Source organism: Triticum aestivum, chromosome 5B (genome assembly GCF_018294505.1).
Source record: "Triticum aestivum cultivar Chinese Spring chromosome 5B, IWGSC CS RefSeq v2.1, whole genome shotgun sequence".
Classification (NCBI taxonomy): domain Eukaryota; kingdom Viridiplantae; phylum Streptophyta; class Magnoliopsida; order Poales; family Poaceae; genus Triticum; species Triticum aestivum.
In genome coordinates, this window is record NC_057807.1 from 311,858,226 (window position 1) to 311,881,974 (window position 23,749).

Sequence of the window (23,749 nt, forward strand, 5' to 3'; positions counted from 1 at the left end):
GGCTGGAGATGCTCTAACATCCAGCACTTCTCCGAATCAGCAAACATGGTTATTATACCTGACACTCTTCTTCCATAATTCTAGACATACAGTGACGCCGTAAATAGCACAGATCAGTACTGTGTGCGGTCTGCTAGATGCTAGGAGTAGGACATGTAACATCTGATTTATTTCCATTTACAATTCTGAAATAGAAACAACAATGGCTTGACATGTAGCATGCATTTTATTTTAGCCTCCAGAACTAAAACACAATTAAAACAGGCTTCAGATTTAAAACATGGTACTAGGAAATTGAAAGCAACAAATCCGTTCGAAGTTGTGATGGACGCGCTGACGGACACGGGCTCACACAACATGATACACAGTTCAAACAAACACGCACAGATCAAAACAAAAGCCCGCATCCTTGCAGCTTGGCTTGGACGATGCGATCCAACATTTCCCCCATCTTGGCTCATGTGGTTCACCCAGTTCCTGACTTTTCCTTTCCTGAAAAACAAAGAATTATCGAGGTACACATTGTTTCCGTGAGCAACGCCACATGCCTTATTAACCTCTAGGCTGGTAAGTGTCTCAAAGCTGCACATCCTCACCACCTCTCGGGTAACACCAGAGCTCTCCTCCTCTTTGGTCAGCAGGACCCCAAGGAATTTCGCCAGCTTCCTCACGACTTCCATCGGATCTGCCGTAATATATTCATACTTCAAGAAAAGGACATTGCTTGGTCTTGCTAGGTTCTCCTTCCAGTACTTGAGGCAGTGATCCCAGAAGGGGCCATAGGGCGAGAATCCATCGCGGAACATACTGAAAGCCTTGTCCATCGACAAGTTGAAGCCATCATAAGCCTTGTTCTCAAAGTGCAGCCTTGACACCGGTGCATCCTTGGGATCCCGCACAGGTACACGATTCGATAACCCTTGTCCAATGGGTTGAGCAATGACACTGGAATGTGTGTGGCGAGAAGCCTTGGAGAAGGGTGTCCCTCGATGGCAGTATGATCCATGCTGGCACCAGGGATCTCGATGAACGGTATGACGTGTTGAGGATTGCGAGTGATGAGGGGGTGGTCGGCAAAGCCGTAGCAGGAGTGGTTGGTGTTGGTGAAGGCGAGAGCCTTGAGCCAGTCAATGCCACATTTGGGATGTGTGGCGAGGATGATGTCGTCGGGGTGGCTTTTGAAGGTACTCCTATCCGGCTCTTGTTGTCATTGTTTTTGGAAGAGACCCCCCGAATGGAAGGGCGCGCGCGCTCCCTCCGCTAGGGTTTCGCCCGCGCCACCGCCGACTTGATGTAAATATGCCCTAGAGGCAATAATAAAATGATTATTATTATATTTCCTTAATCATGATAAAGGTTTATTGTTTATGCTAGAATTGTATTGACCGGAAACCTAAACACATGTTGGATACATAAACAAATACCGTGTCCCTAGTGAGCCTCTACTAGACTAGCTCGTTGATCAAAAGATGGTCAAGGTTTCCTAACCATAGACATGAGTTGTCATTTGATAATGGGATCACATCATTCTCAAGACCCATCCGTTAGCTTAGCATATGATCGTTTAGTTTATTGCTATTGCTTTCTTAATATCGAATACATATTCCTTCGACCATGAGATCATGCAACTCCCGGATACTGGAGGAATACCTTGTGTGCTATCAAATGTCACAACGTAACTGGATGATTATAAAAATGCTCTACATGTATCTCCGAGGGTGTCTATTGAGTTGGCATGGATCGAGATTGGGATTTGTCATTCCGTGTATCAGAGAGGTATCTCTGGGACCTCTCGGTAAACACATCATAAGAAGCTTGCAAGCAAAGTGACTAAGGAGTTAGTTACGAGATGATGTATTGCGGAACGAGTAAAGAGACTTGCTAGTAACACGATTGAACTAGGTATAGAGATACCGATGATCGAATCTCGGGCAAGTAACATACGGACAGACAAAGGGAATTACGTATGTTGTCATTACGGTTCGACCGATAAATATCTTCGTAGAATATGTAGGAACCAATATGGGCATCCAGGTTTCGCTATTGGTTATTGACCGGAGAGGTGTCTCGGTCATGTCTACATAGTTCTCGAACCCGTAGGTTCCGCACTCTTAACGTTCGTTGATGATATAATATTGTATGAGTTATGTGGGTTGATGACCGAATGTTGTTCGGATTCCCGAATGAGATCATGGACATGACGAGGAGCTCTGGAATGGTCCGGAGGTAAAGATTGATATATAGGACTATAGTATTTGGTCATCGAAAAGGTTTCAGAAGTACCGAGTATTTTATCGGAGTGCTGGAAGGGGTTCCGGGAGGCCACCAGCAAGCGGTGGGCCTTATGGTCCAAAGGGGGAGCACACTAGCCCACAAGGGGGTTGGTGCACCCCTCCACCCCTTGCCAACACACCAAAGAGGGAGGGAAGGAAGGGGGATGCGCCCGAAAGGCAGCCAACCCCCTTTCCTTCCCCCATGCACAAATATGGAAGGGGGGATTCGGCCAGGGCAGGCGCCCTAGGGCAGCCACCGGCCAGTTGGGGTGCCCTAACGACTGCCTACCCTCCCCCTCCACCTATATATATATATGAGAGGAGGGAGAGGGGCAACACACACCACAATTCCCTAGCCGTGTGCGGTGCCCCTCTCCCTCTAGTTCGTCCTCGGTCATATTTTCGTAGTGCTCGGCGAAGCCCAACGGAGAATAGATGCATCACCACTGTCACCATGCTGTCGTCCTGTCAGAACTCATCTACTACTTCGCCCGTCTTGCTGGATCAAGAAGGTGAGGACGTCACCGAGCTGAACATGTGCTGAACGCGGAGGTGTCGTACGTTCAGTACTTGATCGGTTGGATCGCGAAGAAGTTCGACTACATCAACCACGTTACTAAACGCTTCCGCTTACGGTCTACGAGGGTATGTAGACACACTCTCCCCTCTCGTTGCTATGCATCTCCATGGATAGATCTTGCGTGTGCGTAGAATTTTTTTGTTTTACATGCAACGTTCCCCAACAGTGGCATCCGAGCGAGGTCTATGCGTAGATGATATGCACAAGTAGAACACAAAGAGTTGTGGACGGTGATAGTCATACTGCTTACCACCAACGTCTTATTTTGATTCTGCGGTATTGTGGGATGAAGCGGCCCGGACCAACCTTACATGTCCACGTACATGAGATCGGTTTCACCAACTGACATGCAACTTGTTTTGCATAAAGGTGGCTGGCGGGTGTCTGTTTGTTCTACTTTAGTTGAATCAAATTTGACTATGGCGGGTCCTTGAAGAAGGTTAAAACAACAAACTTGATAAATCACCATTGTGGCTTTTGCCGTAGGTAAGAACGGTTTTTGCTAGAAGACCATAACAGCCAAGTGAAACATGCAACAACAAAGTAGAGGACGTCTAACTTGTTTTCGTAGGGCATGTTGTGATGTGATATGGTCAAGACGTGATGTGGTATACTGTTAGAGTTGTGTCGAATATTGTGTACAAGGTAGGTTACAGTTGGACTTGTAGTTGTATTGTGTTTAGATAGGATATGGAGTCGTGTCCAAGTAGGACACTTGTATCCTAGGCCTCTCATATATAGCGGGGCTAGACACACGATGTAACCTATACCAACATAATAGCACAGGTGCGCAAGGGGGAGCCGGCGGCATGTGCCGACGCCCGGGTGGCCGGTGTGCGGTATTGTGAAGGTATCACGGGGAGGAGCGCCCGTAATCAGGCCCCGGGGATGTAGCCATATCGGTGAACCTCGTTAATAAATCTTGGTTTCATGCTTGTGTGGTTGCTTGGTCCTCGAATGATCGACGGTAGCCTCAAATTTATTTTAACAAGTGGTATCATGAGCTAGGTTGTTCAGAGCGCGTCGACTGTTGATCTAGAGGAAGCGAAGCTGAGAGATCATTGTTGTGGAGTTTGAAACCGATCGACGGATCGGAACAGTGGCAACGATATCTGTTCGGAGTCGGCGTTTTGGAAAAGCAATCAGAAGCAGAGTCGACGGTGTTGAATCGAGCAAGCGGCAGGCATATCATTGAGTGCGGCGCCTGGAAGCGGCCTCCTTGGGCGCGGCGTTGGTGCAGCTGTCAGAGGTCCAGCGGTAGCTATCAGATTGATCGGACAGTGAATCATCGAAGGGATTGACACAGTAGCTGTCGGCCAAGCTGCTGGTTGCGGCGCTTGTTCGAAGGCTGCAGGCTGCGTGGCCTGAGGCCGAGAGCGGAAACAGGGACCCGAGGTGAAGCCACATGGGGGCCATGGTGGTCTGGTAGTAGGCTGTGCTGGGGTGCTCTTATGGGAGACTTGTTCCATACTGAATTGCCAAGGTCCTCGTATGTGCAACGTATTAGAGATTTATTTGGACAAAAGAGAAATTTGGCACAAGGACAGAGTCAGTCGTGACGTGTTTGCTATCAAGAAAGAAATAAAAAAAAGTCTAGAAGCTATGAAGGTGTGGTGAATTAAGAGTTTGTTGATCTCTTTTGGAGTACTCACATGGAAAAGCTACAAGAGATTTTTCTTTGGGTTTCTTTGTCGGTACAATTGTGTATGGATGGCAAATGTCAGTGGCTTGAGGAGTCTGGAACGTGTCGTGCAGCCAAAAAAGTTCGGCTGGGTCGGACTAGATAGTCTGACGGATCGACATGAGTCGGTTGGTACAGAAGGTGGTGGGATCGGCGACGATGACATAGGAGCGTGATGCTGATGGTGACCGACTTCTGGGGCGTGGAAACACGTGGCGCAGGTCTGAGGGCTTGTGCGGCTTCGACAAGACTATGGCGCGGGATTGATTCAATACGGTGCACATGTGAGCTTGAAGTCGATGGGGCGCGTGGGTGGACTGATCATCTACCATGGAGTCATGTTGAAGGTGGAGCTGGAGTTTGGAGGACTTCACTCGGTGCTGATTGAGGGGCTATGACGTAAGTGCACAGAGAGTCAAAGCCTATTCAGCGGGAAAAAGCGAGGGACGCGTAGTTCGGACTGGAGCCCAGTGGTCTCATGGAAGCGTGAAACTCGTCACCGGTCAGCGATGATCGGTGGTACTCTGCAGTGTGGGTTCGCGACCCTTGAGTCTCGACCAGGAGAGCGGAGGTTCGACGCGGTAATAGCGGCAAGGCATGCGGTATGCACGGGGCATGGAGACGGGCCAGGGCTCTAGTGGTCATACATGTGGTGAGACAACTGCGAATTTGACTCGGAATGACTACAATTAACGGTGGGATTCTTTCAAGTTTCAGACAAGCAGTCAAGAAAGGAGCGGTAATGTTGAGTTCAGGTAACTCTTTTGTGTGACACCCAATATGTGAGTTGTTCATTTTCACGCAGGTCAGTGATCAGTGTGTGATGGCGTTGAATGAATACTCTGAAAGTTGGGAGCACAAACTAGAGTAAAAGGAACTTAATTTTGCTTGAGTGTTGACTGTGATCAAGAAAAGGAGGGACTACAAGTTGCAGGTGGAGTCATATGGAGTCTTTGAAGTAGCAGTGGTACTCATGGGATAGGCTCAAGTCCAATGTACATGGAAGTTTGACGCATTAACGAATTCAAGGTGGTGGAGAATATTCGCCAAGGTGGAGTTTGTTAGAGTTGTGTCGAATATTGTGTACAAGGTAGGTTACAGTTGGACTTGTAGTTGTATTGTGTTTAGATAGGATATGGAGTCGTGTCCAAATAGGACACTTGTATCCTAGGCCTCTCATATATAGCGGGGCTAGACACATGATGTAACCTATACCAACATAATAGCATAGGTGCGCAAGGGGGAGCTGACGGCATGTGCCGGCGCCCGGGTGGCTAGTGTGTGGTATTGTGACGGTATCACGGGGAGGAACGCCCGTAGTCAGGCCCTTGGGATGTAGCCATATTGGTGAACCTCGTTAACAAATCTCGGTTTCGTGCTTGTGTGATTGCTTGGTCCTCGAATAATCGATGGTGGCCTTGGATTTATTTTAACATATACGTTGTTGTATGAGATGATCATGTTTTGTGATCGACAACCGGTAGGAGCCTTAGGGTTGTCTCTTAATTATTGTATGACATTCAAGTGCCATGTAATTGCTTTACTTTACCTCTATGCGTTAGCAATAGTTGTAAAAGCAATAGTTGGCGAGATGACCCCGACACAGTGATGGACATCAAGGTGTCGAGCTGGTGACGATGGAGATCATAATGATGCTTTGGAGATGGAGATCACAAGCACAAGATGATGATGACCATATCATGTCACATATTTTGATTGCATGTGATGTTTATCCTTTATGCATCTTATTTTGCTTAGAATGGCGGTAACATTATAAGATGATCCCTTCACTAAATTTCAAGATAAAAGTGTTCTTCCCGATTATGCGCCGTTGCCAAAGTTCATCGTTTCAAAGAACCCCATGATAATCGGGTGTGATAGACTCTACGTTCACATACAACGGGTGTAAGCCAGATTTACACACGCAGAATACTTGGGTTAAACTTCACGAGCCTAGCATGTATAGCCATGGTCTCGAAACACTGGAGACCGAAAGGTCGAACATGAGTCATATAGTAGATATAATCAACATAGATGTTCACCATTGATGACTATCCCATCTCACGTGATGATCGGACATGGGTTAGTTGATTTGGACCATGTATCACTTAGATAACTTGATGGATGTTAATTTAAGTGGGAATCATTAGTAATTTGATTAATTGAACTTAATTTACCACGAACTTAGTCTTAATATTTTTTGCATATCTATGTTGTAGATCAATAGCTCGCGATATAGCTCCCCTATTTTTGATATGTTCCTAGAGAAAACTAAGTTGGAAGATGATGGTAGCAATAATGTCCTTCATTATCCTCATTGCTGCATAGAAGAATTATGTCCTTGATGCACCGCTAGGTGACAGACCTATTGCAGGAGTAGATGTAGACGTTATGAACGTTTGGCAAGCTCGATATGATGACTACTTAATAGTTTAGTGCGCCATGCTTTACGGCTTAGAACTGGGACTTCAAAAACGTTTTGAACGCCACAGAGCATATGAAACGTTCCAAGAGCTGAAATTGGTACTCCAGACTCATGCCCATGTCGAGAGGTATGAGACCTCTGACAAGTACTTTGCCTACAAGATGGAGGAGAATAGCTCAGCTAGTGAGCATGTGCTTAGAATGTCTCGGTACTACAATCGCTTGAATCAAGTGGGAGTTAATCTTCCAGATAAGATAGTGATTGACAGAGTTCTCTAGTCACTATCACCAAACTACTAGAATTTCGTGATGAACTATAATATGCAAGGGATGACGAAAACGATTCCCGAGCTCTTCGTGATGTTGAAATCGGTGAAGGTAGAAATCAAGAAAGTGCATCAAGTGTTGATGGTTAACAAGACCACTAGTTTCAAGAAAAAAGATAAGGGAAAGAAAGGGAACTTCAAGAAGAATGGCAAGTAAGTTGCCACTCCCGTGAAGAAGCCCAAAGCTAGACCTAAGCCTGAAACTGAGTGCTTCTACTGCAAAGGGAATGGTCACTAGAAGCGGAACTGCCCCAAATACTTGGCGGATAAGAAGGATGGCAAAGTGAACAAAGGTATATTTGATATACATGTGTACCTTACTAGTATTTATAGTAGCCCTTGGGTATTTGATACTGGTTCAGTTGCTAAGATTAGTAACTCGAAACAGGAGTTGCAGAATAAACATAGACTAGTTAAGGGCGAGGTGACAATGTGTGTTGGAGATGATTCCAAGGTTGATACAATCACCATAGCACACTCCCTCTACATTCAGGATTAGTGTTGAACCTAAATAAATGTTATTTTGTGTTTGCGTTGAGCATGAATATGATTTGATCGTGTTTATTACAATACAGTTATTCATTTAAGTCAGAGAATAATTGTTGTTCTGTTTACATGAATAAAACCTTCTATGGTCATACACCCAATGTAAATGATTTATTGAATCTGGATCGTAGTGATACACATATTCATAATATTGATGCCAAAGATACAAAGTTGATAATGATAGTGCAGCATACTTGTGGCACTATCGTTTAGGTCATATTGGTGTAAAGCGCATGAAGAAACTCCATGCAGATGGACTTTTGTGATCACTTGATTATGAATCATTTGATAGTTGCGAACCATGCCTCATGGGCAAGATGACTAAAACTCCATTCTCCGAAACAATGGAGCGAGCTAATGAATTATTGGAAATAATACATATCGATGTATGTGGTCCAATGAGTGTTGAAGCACGCGGCGGGTATCATTATTTTCTCACCTTCACAGATGATTTGAGTAGGTATAGGTATATCTACTTGATGAAACACAAGTCTGAAACGTTTGAAAAGTTCAAAGAATTTCAAAGTGAAGAGGAGAATCATCGTAACAAGAAAAAAAAGTTTCTACGACACGATCGCGGAGGCGAATATTTGAGTTACGAGTTTGGCCTTCATTTAAAACAATGTGAAATTGTTTCACAACTCACGCCACCTAGAACAACGTAGCGTAATGGTGTGTCCGAACATTGTAACCATACTTTATTAGATATGGTGCGTTCTATGATGTCTCTTACTGATTTGCCTTTATCATATTGGGGTTATGTGTTAGAGACAACCGCATTCATGTTAAATAGGGAATCGTCAAAATCCGTTGAGATGACACAGTATGAACATCCAGGAAGTAGACGAAACACAATTTCCACCACCGTAACCTTCTGTTTCCGCGAGATCCCATCTTGGAGCCTTCACCGGTGTTCTGCCAGAGGGGGGATCGACCATGGAGGGCCTCTACATCAACATCCTTGCCCCTCCGATGAGTTGTGAGTAGTTTACCACAGACCTACGGGTCCATAGTTATTAGCCAGATGGCTTCTTCTCTCTTTTTGGATCTCAATACAATGTTCTCCCCCTCTCTTGTGGAGATCTATTCGATGTAAACTCTTTTTGCGGTGTGTTTGTCGAGATCCGATGAATTGTGGGTTTATGATCAAGTTTATCTATGAATAATATTTGAATCTTCTCTGAATTCTTTTATGTATGATTGAGTTATCTTTGCAAGTCTCTTCAAATTATCAGTTTGGTTTGGCCTACTAGATTGATCTTTCTTGCCATGGGAGAAGTGCTTAGCTTTGGGTTCAATCTTGCGGTGTCCTTACCCAGTGACAGAAAGGGTTGCAAGGCACGTATTGTATTGTTGCCATTGAGGATAACAAGATGGGGTTTATATCATATTGCATGAGTTTATCCCTCTACATCATGTCATCTTGCTTAAAAGCGTTACTCTGTTCTTATGAACTTAATACTCTAGATGCAGGCAGGAGTCGGTCGATGTGTGGAGTAATAGTAGTAGATGCAGGCAGGAGTCGGTCTACTTGTTATGGACGTGATGCCTATATACATGATCATGCCTAGATAATCTCATAATTATTCGCTTTTCTATCAATTACTCGACAGTAATTTGTTCACCCACCGTAATACTTATGCTATCTCGAGAGAAGCCTCTAGTGAAACCTATGGCCCTCGGGTCTATCTCTTATCATATTTGCTTCCAATCTACTTTTATTTGCATCTTTACTTTTTGCATCTATATTATAAAATACCAAAAATATATTTATCTTATCATACTATCTCTATCAGATCTCACTTTCGCAAGTGGCCGTGAAGGGATTGACAACCCCTTTATCGCGTTGGTTGCGAGTTCTCAGTTTGTTTGTGTAGGTGCGTGGGACTTTTGAGGAGCCTCCTACTGGATTGATACCTTGGTTCTCAAAAACTAAGAGAATACTTATGCTACTATTGCTGCATCACCCTCTCCTCTTCAAGGAAAACCAACGCAAGCTCAAGACGTAGCAAGAAGGATTTCTGGCGCTGTTGCCGGGGAGGTCTTCGCTCAAGTCAAGACATACCAAGTACCCATCACAAACCCATCTCCCTCGCATTTACATTATTTGCCATTTGCCTCTCGTTTTCCTCTCCCCCACTTCACCCTTGCAGTTTTATTTGCCCTCTATTTCCCAATCTCCTCCTCTCTTTTCGCTTGCCTTTTCTGTTTGGTCGTTTACCTTGTCGTCATGGCTGGCTCAGTTTTTATCCCTTTGTCTCCCGACTTTGAAGTTCTCCACTTCAAACAAAGACAAGGTGAAAATTTAAAAGATGCTTGGTTTAGGATGTTAGAATCTTATCGTAGTTGTGCCTTAGAAGGAGATTTCAAGATTTTAATTCACAATTTTTACATTGGGTTAACCTTACCCCACAAACAACTCCTTGATGTTGCCGCAGAAGGGGATTTTATTGAAATTGATCCTAGTTCCGCTTATGAAATTTTAGAAGGGATAGTAGGAATACTTCCCCGACAAGAAAGATCTTCTTTATCTCTTGAAGGAACCCAAATTTTATAGAAACTTCTTGAATTGCAAAAACTTGTTGAACCTTTTAAGAATATTGTTGCAAGTATTAAGCGCCTGAATAATTTGATCACACTTAACAATAAGCGGTTGGATGCCTTAGATCTTAGGATCTCTGAGCATGATGGGAAATTCAAAGAGCCTCCCGTACTTGAGCATAACCCCATTAAAAAGATAAGTGCCAAAGATGGCACTACTTAGATCTATCTTTGCTTTTATGCCTAGCTAGGGGCGTTAAACGATAGCGCTAGTTGGGAGGCAACCCAATTTCTCTTTATGTTTTTTGTTTTTGCTCTGGTTTAGTAATAAATCTTGCTTCTACTCTCTGTTTAGATGTGTTTTTATCTTTTAATTAGTGTTTGTGCCAAGTAGAACCTATAGGATAACCTACGATGATAGTTGATTTGATTCTGCTGAAAAACAGAAACTTTGCGCGCACGAATATAATTTTGTTAACTCACGGGAACGTGCTTTTGTGTTGATTCTTTTTGCTTCTGATCAACAAACAAATTTTCCAGGACTTCCTATTTTGGTAGGATTTGTAGAGTTACATAAATTTGCGTTAGTTACAGATTGCTACAGACTGTTATGTTTTTGACAGATTCTGTTTTTCGTGTGTTGTTTGCTTATTTTGATGCATCTATGGCTAGTAAAATAGTTTATAAACCATGGAGAAGTTGGAATACAGTAGGTTTAACACCAAATTAAATAAAGAATGAGTTCATTGTAGTACCTTATGTGGTGGGTTTGTTTTCTTTCACTAACGGAACTTATAAGATTTCCTGGTGAGTTTTGTGGTGTGAAGTTTTCAAGTTTTGGGTAAAGCTTTTATGGACTATGGAATAAAGAGTGGCAAGAGCCTAAGCTTGGGGATGCCCAACGCACCCCAAGATATTCAAGGATAGCCAAAAGCCTAAGCTTGGGGATGCCCCGGGAAGGCATCCCCTCTTTCGTCTTCGTTCATTGGTAACTTTACTTGGAGCTATATTTTTATTCGCCACATGATATGTGTTTTGCTTGGAGCGTCATGTATTATATTAGTCTTTTCTTTTAAGTTTACCACAATCATCCTTGCTGTACACACCTTTTGGGAGAAGCCTACTTGATTAGAATTTGCTAGAATACTCTATGTGCTTCACTTATATCTTTTGAGCTTGATAGTTTTTGCTCTAGTACTTCACTTATATCTTTTAGAGCATGGTGGTGTCTTAATTTTGAAGAAATTGCTAGTCTCTCATACTTCACTTATATATTTTTGAGAGTCTTTTAGAACAGCATGGTATTTGCTATGGTTACAAAGTTGGTCCTAGAATGATGAACATCCAAGTTGGGTATAATAGAAACTATCATAGAAAACAGAATTGGATGCTATGATCAATATGATGCTTGATAATTGTTTTGAGATATGGAGGTAGTAATATTAGAGTCATGCTAGTTGAGGTGATTATGAAAAATACATGTGTTAAGGGTTGTGATTCCCGTAGCATGCACATATGGTGAACCGCTTTGTGATGAAGTTGGAGCACAATTTTATTTATTGATTGTCTTCCTTATGAGTGGTGGTCGGGGACGAGCGATGGTCTTTTTCTACCAATCTATCCCCTAGGAGCATGCACGTAGTGCTTTGGTTTTTGATGACTTCTAAATTTTTGCAACAAGTACATGAGTTCTTTTGACTAATGTTGAGTCCATGGATTATACGCACCTCACCCTTTCACCATTGCTAGCTCCTCTTGTGCCGCGCAACTTTCGCCGGTACCATACACCCACTGTATACCTTCCTCAAAACAGCCACCATACCTACCTATTATGGCATTTCCATAGCCATTCCGAGATATATTGCCATGCAACTTTCCACCGTTCCGTTCATATGACACGCATTACTTTTGTCATATTGCTATTTGCATGATCATGTAGTTGACATCGTATTTGTGGCAAGGCCACTTTCATAATTTTCATACATGTCGCTCTTGATTCATTGCATATCCCGGTACACCATCGGAGGCATTCATATAGAGTCATATCTTGTTCTAGCTTTGAGTTGTAAATCCATAAAAGTGTGATGATCTTCATTATTAGAGCATTGTCCTAGTGAGGAAAGGATGATGAAGACTATGATTCCCCCACAAGTCGGGATGAGACTTCGGACTTTACAAAAAGAAAAAAAAGAAAAAAAGGGGAGAAATGCCAAAAAGAAAAAAAGAAGGCCAAAGAAAAAAAAAGAGAAAGAAAAAGAAAAAAAAGAAAAAAAAGGAAAAAAAGAAAATGAGAGAAAAAGAGAGAAGGGACAATGCTACTATCTCTTTTTCCACACTTGTGCTTCAAAGTAGCACCATGATCTTCATGATAGAGAGTCTCATATGTTGTCACTTTCATATACTAGTGGGAATTTTTCATTATAGAACTTGGCTTGTATATTCCAATGATGGGCTTCCTCAAAAGTGCCCTAGGTCTTCGTGAGCAAGCAAGTTGGATGCACGCCCACTTAGTTTCTTTTGTTGAGCTTTCATATATTTATAGCTCTAGTGCATCCGTTGCATGGCAATCCCTACTCACTCACATTGATATCTATTAATGGGCATCTCCATAGCCCGTTAATACGCCTAGTTGATGTGAGACTATCTTCTCCTTTTTTTTGTCTTCTCCACAACCACCATTCTATTCCACATATAGTGCTATGTCCATGGCTCACGCTCATGTATTGCGTGAAAGTTGAAAGAGTTTGAGATTATTAAAGTATGAAACAATTGCTTGGCTTGTCATTGGGGTTGTGCATGATTAAATACTTTGTGTGATGAAAATAGAGCAACAACCAGACTATATGATTTTGTAGGGATAACTTTCTTTGGCCATGTTATTTTGAGAAGACATGATTACTTTGATTAGTATGCTTGAAGTATCACCATTTTCATGTTAATATGAACTTTTATTTTGTATCATTTGGATCTGAAAATTCATGCTACAATAAATAAAATTACATTGAGAATTATGCTAGGTAGCAATCCACATCAAAATTTTCTTTTTATCATTTACCTACTCAAGGACGAGCAGGAATTAAGCTTGGGGATGCTTGATACGTCTCCAACGTATCTATAATTTTTGATTGTTCCATGCTATTATATTACCCCTTTTGGATGTTTATGGGCTTTATTTTACACATTTATATCATTTTAGGGACTAACCTACTAACCGGAGGCCCAGCCCGTATTGCTGTTTTTTTGCCTATTTCAGTATTTCGAAGAAAAGGAATATCAAATGGAGTCCAAATGGAATGAAACCTTTGGGAGCATGATTTTTGGAACGAACGTGATCCAGAGGACTTGGAGTGAAAGTCAAGAAGCAGCCGAGGCTCCCACGAGATAGGAGGGCGCCCCCCCGTAGGGTGTGCCCCCCCTGTCTCGTGGGCCCCTCGGGCGTCCACCTACGTACTTCTTCCTCCTATATATACCTACGTACCCCGAAAACATACAGGGAGCAGACGAAACACAATTTCCACCACCGTAACCTTCTGTATCCGCGAGATCCCATCTTGGAGCCTTCGCCGGCGTTCTGCCACAGGGGGGATCGACCATGGAGGGCCTCTACATCAACATCCTTGCCCCTCCGATGAGTTGTGAGTAGTTTACCACAGACCTATGGGTCCATAGTTATTAGCTAGATGACTTCTTCTCTCTTTTTGGATCTCAATACAATGTTCTCCCCCTCTCTTGTGGAGATCTGTTCAATGTAAACTCTTTTTGCGGTGTGTTTGTCGAGATCCGATGAATTGTGGGTTTATGATCAAGTTTATCTATGAATAATATTTGAATCTTCTCTGAATTCTTTTATGTATGATTGAGTTATCTTTGCAAGTCTCTTCGAATTATCAGTTGTAAGGCACGTATTGTATTGTCCTTACCCAGTGCTTAGCTTTGGGTTCAATCTTCGGAGAAGTGCTTAGCTTTGGCTTCAATCTTCGGAGAAGTGCTTAGCTTTGGGTTCAATCTTGCGGTGTCCTTACCCAGTGACAGAAAGGGTTGCAAGGCACGTATTGTATTGTTGCCATCGAGGATAACAAGATGGGGTTTATATCATATTGCATGAGTTTATCCCTCTACATCATGTCATCTTGCTTAAAAGCGTTACTCTGTTCTTATGAACTTAATACTCTAGATGCAGGCAGGAGTCGGTGGATGTGTGGAGTAATAGTAGTAGATGCAGGAAGGAGTCGGTCTACTTGTTATGGACGTGATGCCTATATACATGATCATGCCTAGATAATCTCATAATTATTCGCTTTTCTATCAATTGCTCGACAGTAATTTGTTCACCCACCGTAATACTTATGCTATCTCGAGAGAAGCCTCTAGTGAAACCTATGGCCCCCGGGTCTATCTCTTATCATATTTGCTTCCAATCTACTTTTATTTACATCTTTACTTTTTGCATCTATATTATAAAATACCAAAAATATATTTATCTTATCATACTATCTCTATTAGATCTCACTTTCGCAAGTGGCCGTGAAGGGATTGACAACCCCTTTATCGCGTTGGTTGCGAGTTCTCAGTTTGTTTGTGTAGGTGCGTGGTACTTTTGAGGAGCCTCCTACTGGATTGATACCTTGGTTCTCAAAAACTGAGGAAAATGCTTACGCTACTATTGCTGCATCACCCTCTCCTCTTCGAGGAAAACCAACGCAAGCTCAAGACATAGCAGTCACATGGCGATGTGAACTATGGGTGTTAATCACATGGCAATGTGAACTAGATTATTGACTCTAGTGCACGTGGGAGACTGATAGAAATATGCCCTAGAGGCAATAATAAAATGGTTATTATTATATTTCCTTAATCATGATAAAGGTTTATTATTCATGCTAGAATTGTATTGATCGAAAACTTAAATACATGTGTGGATACATAAACAAATACCATGTCCCTAGTGACCCTCTACTAGACTAGCTCGTTGATCAAAAGATGGTTAAGGTTTCCTAACTATAGAGATGAGTTGTCATTTGATAACGGGATCACATCATTAGGAGAATGATGTGATGGACAAGACCAATCCGTTAGCTTAGCGTATGATCATTCAGTTTATTGCAATTGCTTTCTTAATATCAAATACATATTCCTTCGACCATGAGATCATGCAACTCCCGCACACCGAAGGAATACCTTGTGTGCTATTAAATATCACAACGTAACTAGTGATTATAAGGATGCTCTAAAGGTATCTCCGAGGGTGTCTGTTGAGTTGGCATGGGTCGAGATTGGGATTTGTCACTCCATGTATCGGAGAGGTATCTCTGGGACCTCTCAGTGTTACACATCATAAGAAGCTTGCAAGCAAAGTGACTAAGGAGTTAGTTATGAGAGGATGTATTACGAAATGAGTAAAGAGACTTGCCAGTAACGCGACTGAACTAGGTATAGAGATACCGACGATCGAATCTCGGGCAAGTGACATACCGACAGACAAAGGGAATTATGTATGTTGTCATTACGATTCGACCGATAAAGATCTTCATAGAATATGTAGGAACCAATATGGGCATCCAGGTTCCGCTATTGGTTATTGATCGGAGAGGTGTATCAGTCATGTCTACATAGTTCTCGAACCCGTAGGTTCCGCACGCTTGACATTCGTTGACGATATAGTATTGTATGTGTTATGTGGGTTGATGACCGAATGTTGTTCGATGTCCCGGATGAGATCACAGACATGACGATGAGCTCCGGAATGGTCCAGAGGTAAAGATTGATAAATAGGACGATAGTATTTGGTCACCGGAAAGGTTTCGGAAGTACCGAGTATTTTATCGGAGTGCTGGAAGGGGTTCTGGGAGGCCACCGACAAGCGGTGGGCCTTATGGGACAAAGGGGGGAAGGACACCAGCCCGCAAGGGGGCTGGTGTGCCCCTCCACCCCTTGCCCACGCACCAAAGAGGGAGGGAAGGAAGGGGAGGCACCCGAAAGGCAGCCAGCCCCCCTTTCCTCCCCCCATGCACAAATATGGAAGGGGGGTTTCGGCCGGGGCAGGCGCCCTAGGGCAGCCATCGGCCACTTGCACTAAAAAAACACACTTCTGTGATGATACGTGTTTATCACAGTAGGTCGCGTTTTCTGTCATGCATGTACATCCATGACGATTTTATGACAGAATCAAGATAGTCATACCTGTGCTGTCGTAGAAGTGTTCCATGACATTACCAAAATTATCATCATGGAAGTGTCCACTTCCATGACGATAAATCGCGCGTCACAGAAGTGCTTTCGTCAAGGGTGACTGACACGTGGCATCCACCGTAACGGAACGCCGTTAAGCTATCGGGTCGGGTTTTGGATCTGATAACCCGTTAACAGCCCCGACCAATGGGGATTTTCCACGTGTAAAATCATCATTGGCTGGAGGAAACACGTGTCGGCTCATCGCTGGGACATATGTCATCCACTCATTGGACAGAAGGCGCCTATGATACGTCAACAAGTGGCACGACCCAACAGAGGCCCATTCCTGTGTAAAGACCAGCCCGTTTGACTTGGTCAAAAGGTGGCGGGCCGGCCCATGGAAAGCCTGTTAACGGCCTGTTCGCATATAGCCCATTTACAGCCCGCTAACCCAAGGCTCGTTACACCCTATCCGAATTAGGCCCAGTAGCGTCATCTGGGCCATCCAATATGATTCCAGCCCGTTTTCACTTTTGGCCCATGTATGGCCCATGACGTCTTTCGGCCCATATGAGGCCCTATGTAACTCTTGGCCTATTAACGGCCCATGGTGAAACTGGCCCGTAATGAACAGTGTATCACTTTACACCCATTAATGGCCCGTGGTGAAACTGGCCCGTAATGAACAATGTATCACTTTACACCCATTAACGGCCCGTGGTGAAACTGGCCCGTAAAGAACAGTGTATCACTTTATACCTATTAACAGCCCGTTATTCCATTGGGCCGTTTCCAGCCCATGTTATCTTTCGGCCTTCTCATAGCCCATTTATTCTTGGGCTCATTTCCAGCATTCGTTTACTTACGGCCCGTTACTGTCATTTTCTGCTTGTGGGCCAAATTCAGCCCGTGGTTACAGTCGACCCGTTTGTGGTCCGTTAATACGTTGGGCCGTTTTCATAGCGTCATCAAATACGACCTATTAACGATGGCCCGTTGTGGTCGGCCCATGAACGGACGATTCCAAATCTAGGCGGTTTACATCCATAATGCGGTATGTTTGGCCCATGTTTGGCCAATCGATCATACGGCCCGTATAAGGCCCATTGATGATACGGCTCGTAGAAGGCCCATTGTTTCTACGACACGTAGAAGGCCCATTGTTTCTACGGCCCATAGAAGGCCCATTGTTTCTACGGCCCGTAAGAGGCCCATTGTCACTACAGTAAATATTAGCCCATGGCTATTGTGGCCTAGTTTTAAAAAATAGGTTATTGCAGCCACTAGCAAACCACGGAAAAAGAACTGCACTGACTACAAGCAAACAAATAAACAAGACAATAAGGAAATAAATAAGCAAGCAACTTACACTAGGCTATCACGGCTATTACATATATTACATCCACTAGGCATCAAAGTTCGCCACCAGTGCAAATATAGGGAACACAACAGCATATAAACGCCGCAGCAAAACAAGTCCAGAACTGAAACCACTTCAGAAGAGCTCAAGAAACAATATCCTGGGTACCCATAATGCTGGCAAGATGCTTAGCAAGCTTATTAACTTTCTCTTGTTTGGCGCTTAAGTCCTCCAGCACTTGCTATTGCACCAGAAAGTATGCATCTGAATTATGTAGGGACTTCCTCAGTCCTTCAGCTTCATGTCGCATAACATCTGATCGATGTCTTTCAACTTGAAGTTGAGACTCAAGAAGCTGAACTGATTCAGGCAACGAGTTCGAAGAGCTGGTGCCAGCAGTGGTAGCCAGTAACTCGAACACTACATCAAGACAGAACTTTGGGGTTGTCTCAGTGTCTTCAATATAGTTTTTATCATCTTTCTTGGAGACCAATAGGGACGTCTCACTATCTTGAACCTTATCCGCATTACTTCCTTTACCATTGCATAACGGGGTACTCTTCTCCAATATTTTATCCGCGTTCTAAAAGAGAAACAAACAAACACATCTCAGGTTTACAATGTAGTATATGAAACTCATTTTGGTAAACCTGTTCAGTAGTAAGGTGGACATGATAACAGCATGAAACAAACATATATCTATGTAGTATGGTCACTGTATGGTCTATATCATTCTAGTTTATGTTGCCAAATCAAGATAGATACAGTTTGAATCATATCTATTTAAGACAAAGCAGCATAGACAGAATATAAGTGTGGGAAACTACACAACAATAACAACACTTGTAATGTGCATGGCATGAGAACATAACTGTTTATTCAATTGAAACTGAAATCAACATAGAGCAAGTTACAACAGCAAACAGCCAAACACGTTGAAGAAACAGGTTTAAAACATACCTGTTGCACCATTGGAGTTTCAATTGCATCCTTCAAATTTGAAATTAGTTGGTATCAATAAATACAGTGATGCAAGAGCAAAGTACTATGAACCATAGCTACGGAACCTAACCTGAGAACAATTCTTCTTGTGCTTTAAGCGTTGACTTTGGGTTCAGAGTGGTGGTCCTCGTGATTTGGGCACTACAGTTGCCTTACTAACTGCTCGTGTTTGTGGTAGAGACGGTGCTATGTCAACGGGAATTGGGTGTCTATCTGCTGGGGTTGGGGTTAGAAGGGGAGTAGCTGGTTCTCTGTCCAACTGGGTAGGGGTACAATCTGCATGAGTGTGGGTTATGTGTGGTGGGGCTGGTTCTTGGGCAAGTACAACCGTGGTTCTATCTGCATCGACAGGTAGCACGATCTTTTCTAAAGACCGTGTTTTTACTCCCACAGATACTGCCATCACTCCCTCCAATTGAAATGGCTGATAAACAAGAAAAGTAATTGAATGTACAGACATTGTAAGATAGACAGGTGCAATGGATAGTAGGGAAGAAAACAGGGCATGAAATAATTCACATTTATGTTGTCTAAGCAAACAGAATAGCAGGACATAATTTCACATATATGATGGCTAATTAAACAGGATAGCATGACACAATTTCACATGTATGATGGCTAACTAAACAGGATAGAATGACGTACTTCAAAATATGATGACTATGTAAACAAGATGACATGATATAACTATACGATGTGTCTATTAAAGTGGTTGGCATGCCATAAATCACAAACATGTTGTCGATGGAAACATGATGGCATGATATAATTCACGGATAGAATGACATAATTTAAAATATGATGACTATGTAAACAGGATGAGATGATATAACTATATTATGTCTTTAGAAAATGGGTTGGCATGCCATAATTCAGATACATGCTGTCTATGTAAACATCATGGCATGACATAATTCAAATATATGATTTATATACTAAGGAAGTGAGCAGAGGGCAATCACATATATGATGTGTCAACTAAGGAGATGGCATTCAATATTGTGTATATGATGTAAAAGCTAAGCATTGCAATAGAACATATGCATTATATGAGTAATATAACCCTACCAAGTTTGAGCATACACCTCAGGGGGATAATAGGACTGGTCATCTGCCTCTGAATCCTCCTCTGAAGAGCTATCTGTAACTAGCAAGATATCTGCTTCAGCAGGTAGCATTGTCTGCTCTGAAGACCTTGTTTTCACTTCAGATTTCACCATCACCAATTCAAATGGTTTATGCACAGGAAGAGCAGTTGAATATACAAACATTGTTGACAAAAGCAATGAGAAATACAAAAAAAGGACGTCATGATATAATTCACATATATGATGCTTGCCTAAACAACATGGCATTGCATAATTCACATACATAATGCCTTGCAACAAGATAACATTGCATAATTCACATATATAATGTCTTGCAACAAGATGGCATTGCATAATTCACATATATGGTAATTAGACACTAAACAGGTGGCATTCACACAAAGCATGTCTAAACTAAGCAAATGACATAGCAATGCAAGATACCATACACACGATATGAGCAACATAACCCTGTCAAGTTAGGGCATGCACCTCAGGGGGGGGATATGACTGGTCATCTGTCTCTGAATCCTCCTCTGAGGAGCTATCGGTAACCAGCAAGACATGCGCTTCGTAAGATAGCATTGTCTTCTCTGAAGACCTTGTTTCCACTCCAGATTTTTCCATGACCGTGCCGAATGGCTGATGCACAGGAAGAGTAATTGAATGTACTAAAATTGTTGACAAATTTAACATGTAATAAAAAAATGATGGCATGATATAATTCACATATAAGATGACTGGCTAACCAGGGTGGCATTGCAAAATTCACATATATGATGCCTGGCTAAACGAGATGGCATTGCATGATTCACATACATGATAAAGAAACTAAACAGATGGCATTGACACAAAGCATGTATAAACTAAGCAGATGACATCTTTAATGTATACAGTAAGCAATGCAAGGCACCATATGCATGGTATTACCAACATCAGCATGTCAAGTTAGAGCGAAGACCTCATGGGGTAAATAGGAGTGGTCTTCTCCTTCTGAATCCCCCTCAGAACAGTTATCTTCCTCTTGATTACGATCCAAAATGGGTGGAGGGGGGGCTACCTTTGCGCCCACCATGGAATGACGTCTGCATGAAATTTTATTGCCACGCAAGGCTCGTCTCTTTTGCTCTACATGATCAGTTCCATTGTGTATAATAACTGGCATGCATAGGAATAAAACATAGTGAGATTATGTAAGGAGTGCATGCACAAATCCAGAGTGATGGTAGCAAACAGTGGATAGACCCAAAATCAATGATGGCAGGCAGATAATAGCTTTAGTTAAAAAATACAGATAATGGCTCCTTTAATGTTTGTTTGCACCCAACATGAAACTCATAGTAGACACCGGAGATTAACCAGATAGTAGACATATAGTACTGATTGCTACCCCAATATGTACCCCACAACCATTTAAAAAATCAAGTTTCAACATTAGTTTGGACCTGACTCGGAGTCTAATAGGTGAACACCACGATAATGTAGAATGTCATCATATTAAGCTACGCATAACGTAAGCAGACAGGGAAGAGTGCGACCTCTCTTGCGGACCCGTGTAGTCCTCAAGGTCATCTGCTCAGTTGATGATGGTAATGCAGTTGTCGTGGCTGCCGGTGGCGGGGAAGAAGATCTGAGGCGGCGAAAGACAGTCTGGAGAGCGGATCCCTGCTGCGGTGAACCCTTCCGTCGTTGGAGCAGCTGAGCTGGAGTGGAACACAGCGCCGCAGGAGCAGGACAAACCACACAAGGTTTTCGTTGACACATATCTGTAACAGAAGTAATTGAGTAAGGGCTTGTTTGAATTTGAGGATTCTAACAATGCAGGGATAGGAAATAGACAGGAATAGGATAGGAATGCACGTGCAAAACAGAGAATTTAAAAACACAAGATTTCTGCCAATCTGGGTGTTTGATTCACAACAATTGGAAGATCACAGGATGCATAAAGCATGGTGAGATTAAGTCAAACCACAAGAAAATGTACGGTTATAATGCTATTATGCTACTATCTCTTAGTCTTGTGCTTGATGAATAGGAATATGAAAAGGAGGAGAAGTGGAAATTAGAATTCCTATGGTTTTTCTTTCAAGGAGACACTAAAGGAACAAATCCTACAGTTTTCCTTTGCTCCATTCCTTTGCACCAAATTCATGAAAAGTAGTACCATAGGAAACTTTCCAATTCCTATGTTTTTCATTCACTCTTCCTTTCAAGCACTGGCGATTCTAGTAGGCAGGCTTGAGCAAGGAAAATCCTACACTAAAAAATGTTTTTGTGCTACTTCTATTACTTTGGACCCAGGCCATTGCCATACTAGCTCAACTCCCAGGCCCATCAACAAATGCACAGCTCAAACACGCAGAGATAAATAATGATGGCGTTCAAGAGAGTCCATCATGGATAGCTAAGTTGCCTGGTACCTCACTGCTTGTCATATAGTAGGATAAAATAATCGTATTTCCCGTTACTTCGAGTGCTCAATGGACAATATATATAACATGTAGAGTAAAAAAGAGATGCAACAAGTGCACAACCTCTTTGGCGAAGCCATATCGATCTCAGCATGATTGGGTTGGCTGATGAGGATGCTCCGACTGACTTGGCTGTCGGAGGAGGGGAAGAAGATCTTAGGCGTCTGGAGATGGAGCCCGAGGTACTGCTCTGCTGTGATGGAGGGTTTCGTCGTTGGAGCAGCTCCGGTGAGTTGTACGACGCCGATGCTGAAGTAGGACAAGAGAGACAACGAACAATGTTAACTTGAGTGGAATTCTAATAGCATCTCCAATACATGACGTAAAATACATAACCACAAAGTGCTAGATGTAAAATACATCAGCCGCTCATCTCTGAACTTAACTGTCAAAACTGAATTTAACTGTCGAAACTGAACTTAACATTCAAAACTGAACTTAACTGTCGAAACTGAATTTTGCTGTCGAAACTGAATTTTGCTGTCGAAACTGAACGCACTAGCAAGGTGAGGCTACACGTTGGTCGACTGACTTTTTCATCTCTAGTCAGTCGATTTTGTAGCCGTTAGATACGAAATCAAGGGCCTGCGATTCATCTTCAACTCCACCCCCCTGAGCCACCAGCCACCACTGGCCAAACAGTAGCCCCCCGTCGCCCGCGGTCGGCGGTGCGCCGCCCCGCCTGCCCTGAAAACACTCCCCACCGCCGGTCCATCGCCGCCGGCCATCCCTCTAGCCCCCCCCCCCCATGCCGAGCTTTTTCTCCGGCGATCCCCACGCCACCGCCCCGCCAACGCCCCGCCATCGCCGGCGACCACCGCCCCCACCCTGAACCCTAAGATAGATAGTGGGGTACCTCTCCGGCGAGCCCCCTCCCCGTTGCGGCTGGTTCTTCCTTCACCCCGGTGAGCCCCCCCCTGAAAATCTACTGACCCAAAAGTCGATTCAGTCAATTGAAGTGTAGCTAAATCGGAGCAGCATCGCAAGCAAGAGCAGCAACGCGAGCAAGAGCAATAGCAAGAGTAGACCAGGCAGGGGACCAAGAGCAAGAGCAGAGCAGCAGCGCGAGGGAGAGCTAAAGCAGCAGCAGCTCCTACTGATGTGGACGTCGCCGTCGAGGGAGCGACGCCGTGGAGGAAGTGGTCGGCGACGCCGTCGTGGATGGAGCCGCGCCGTGTCGGCTCGAGATCGAGCGCCGGCAGCACCATGAGATCGAATCAAGAAGAAAATGTGGCGATTAGTGTACAACCTCTTTGGTGGCGCCGATTAGGCCGTAGCTTCATCCG

General features: G+C 43.4%; 1 pseudogene; it reads right to left on the bottom strand.

Annotated features, from left to right (window-relative positions):
• Positions 1-388: 388 nt before the first annotated feature.
• Positions 389-23,749, bottom strand: part of LOC123114759 (cytosolic sulfotransferase 17-like) — a 122,486-nt pseudogene continuing 99,125 nt past the window's right edge.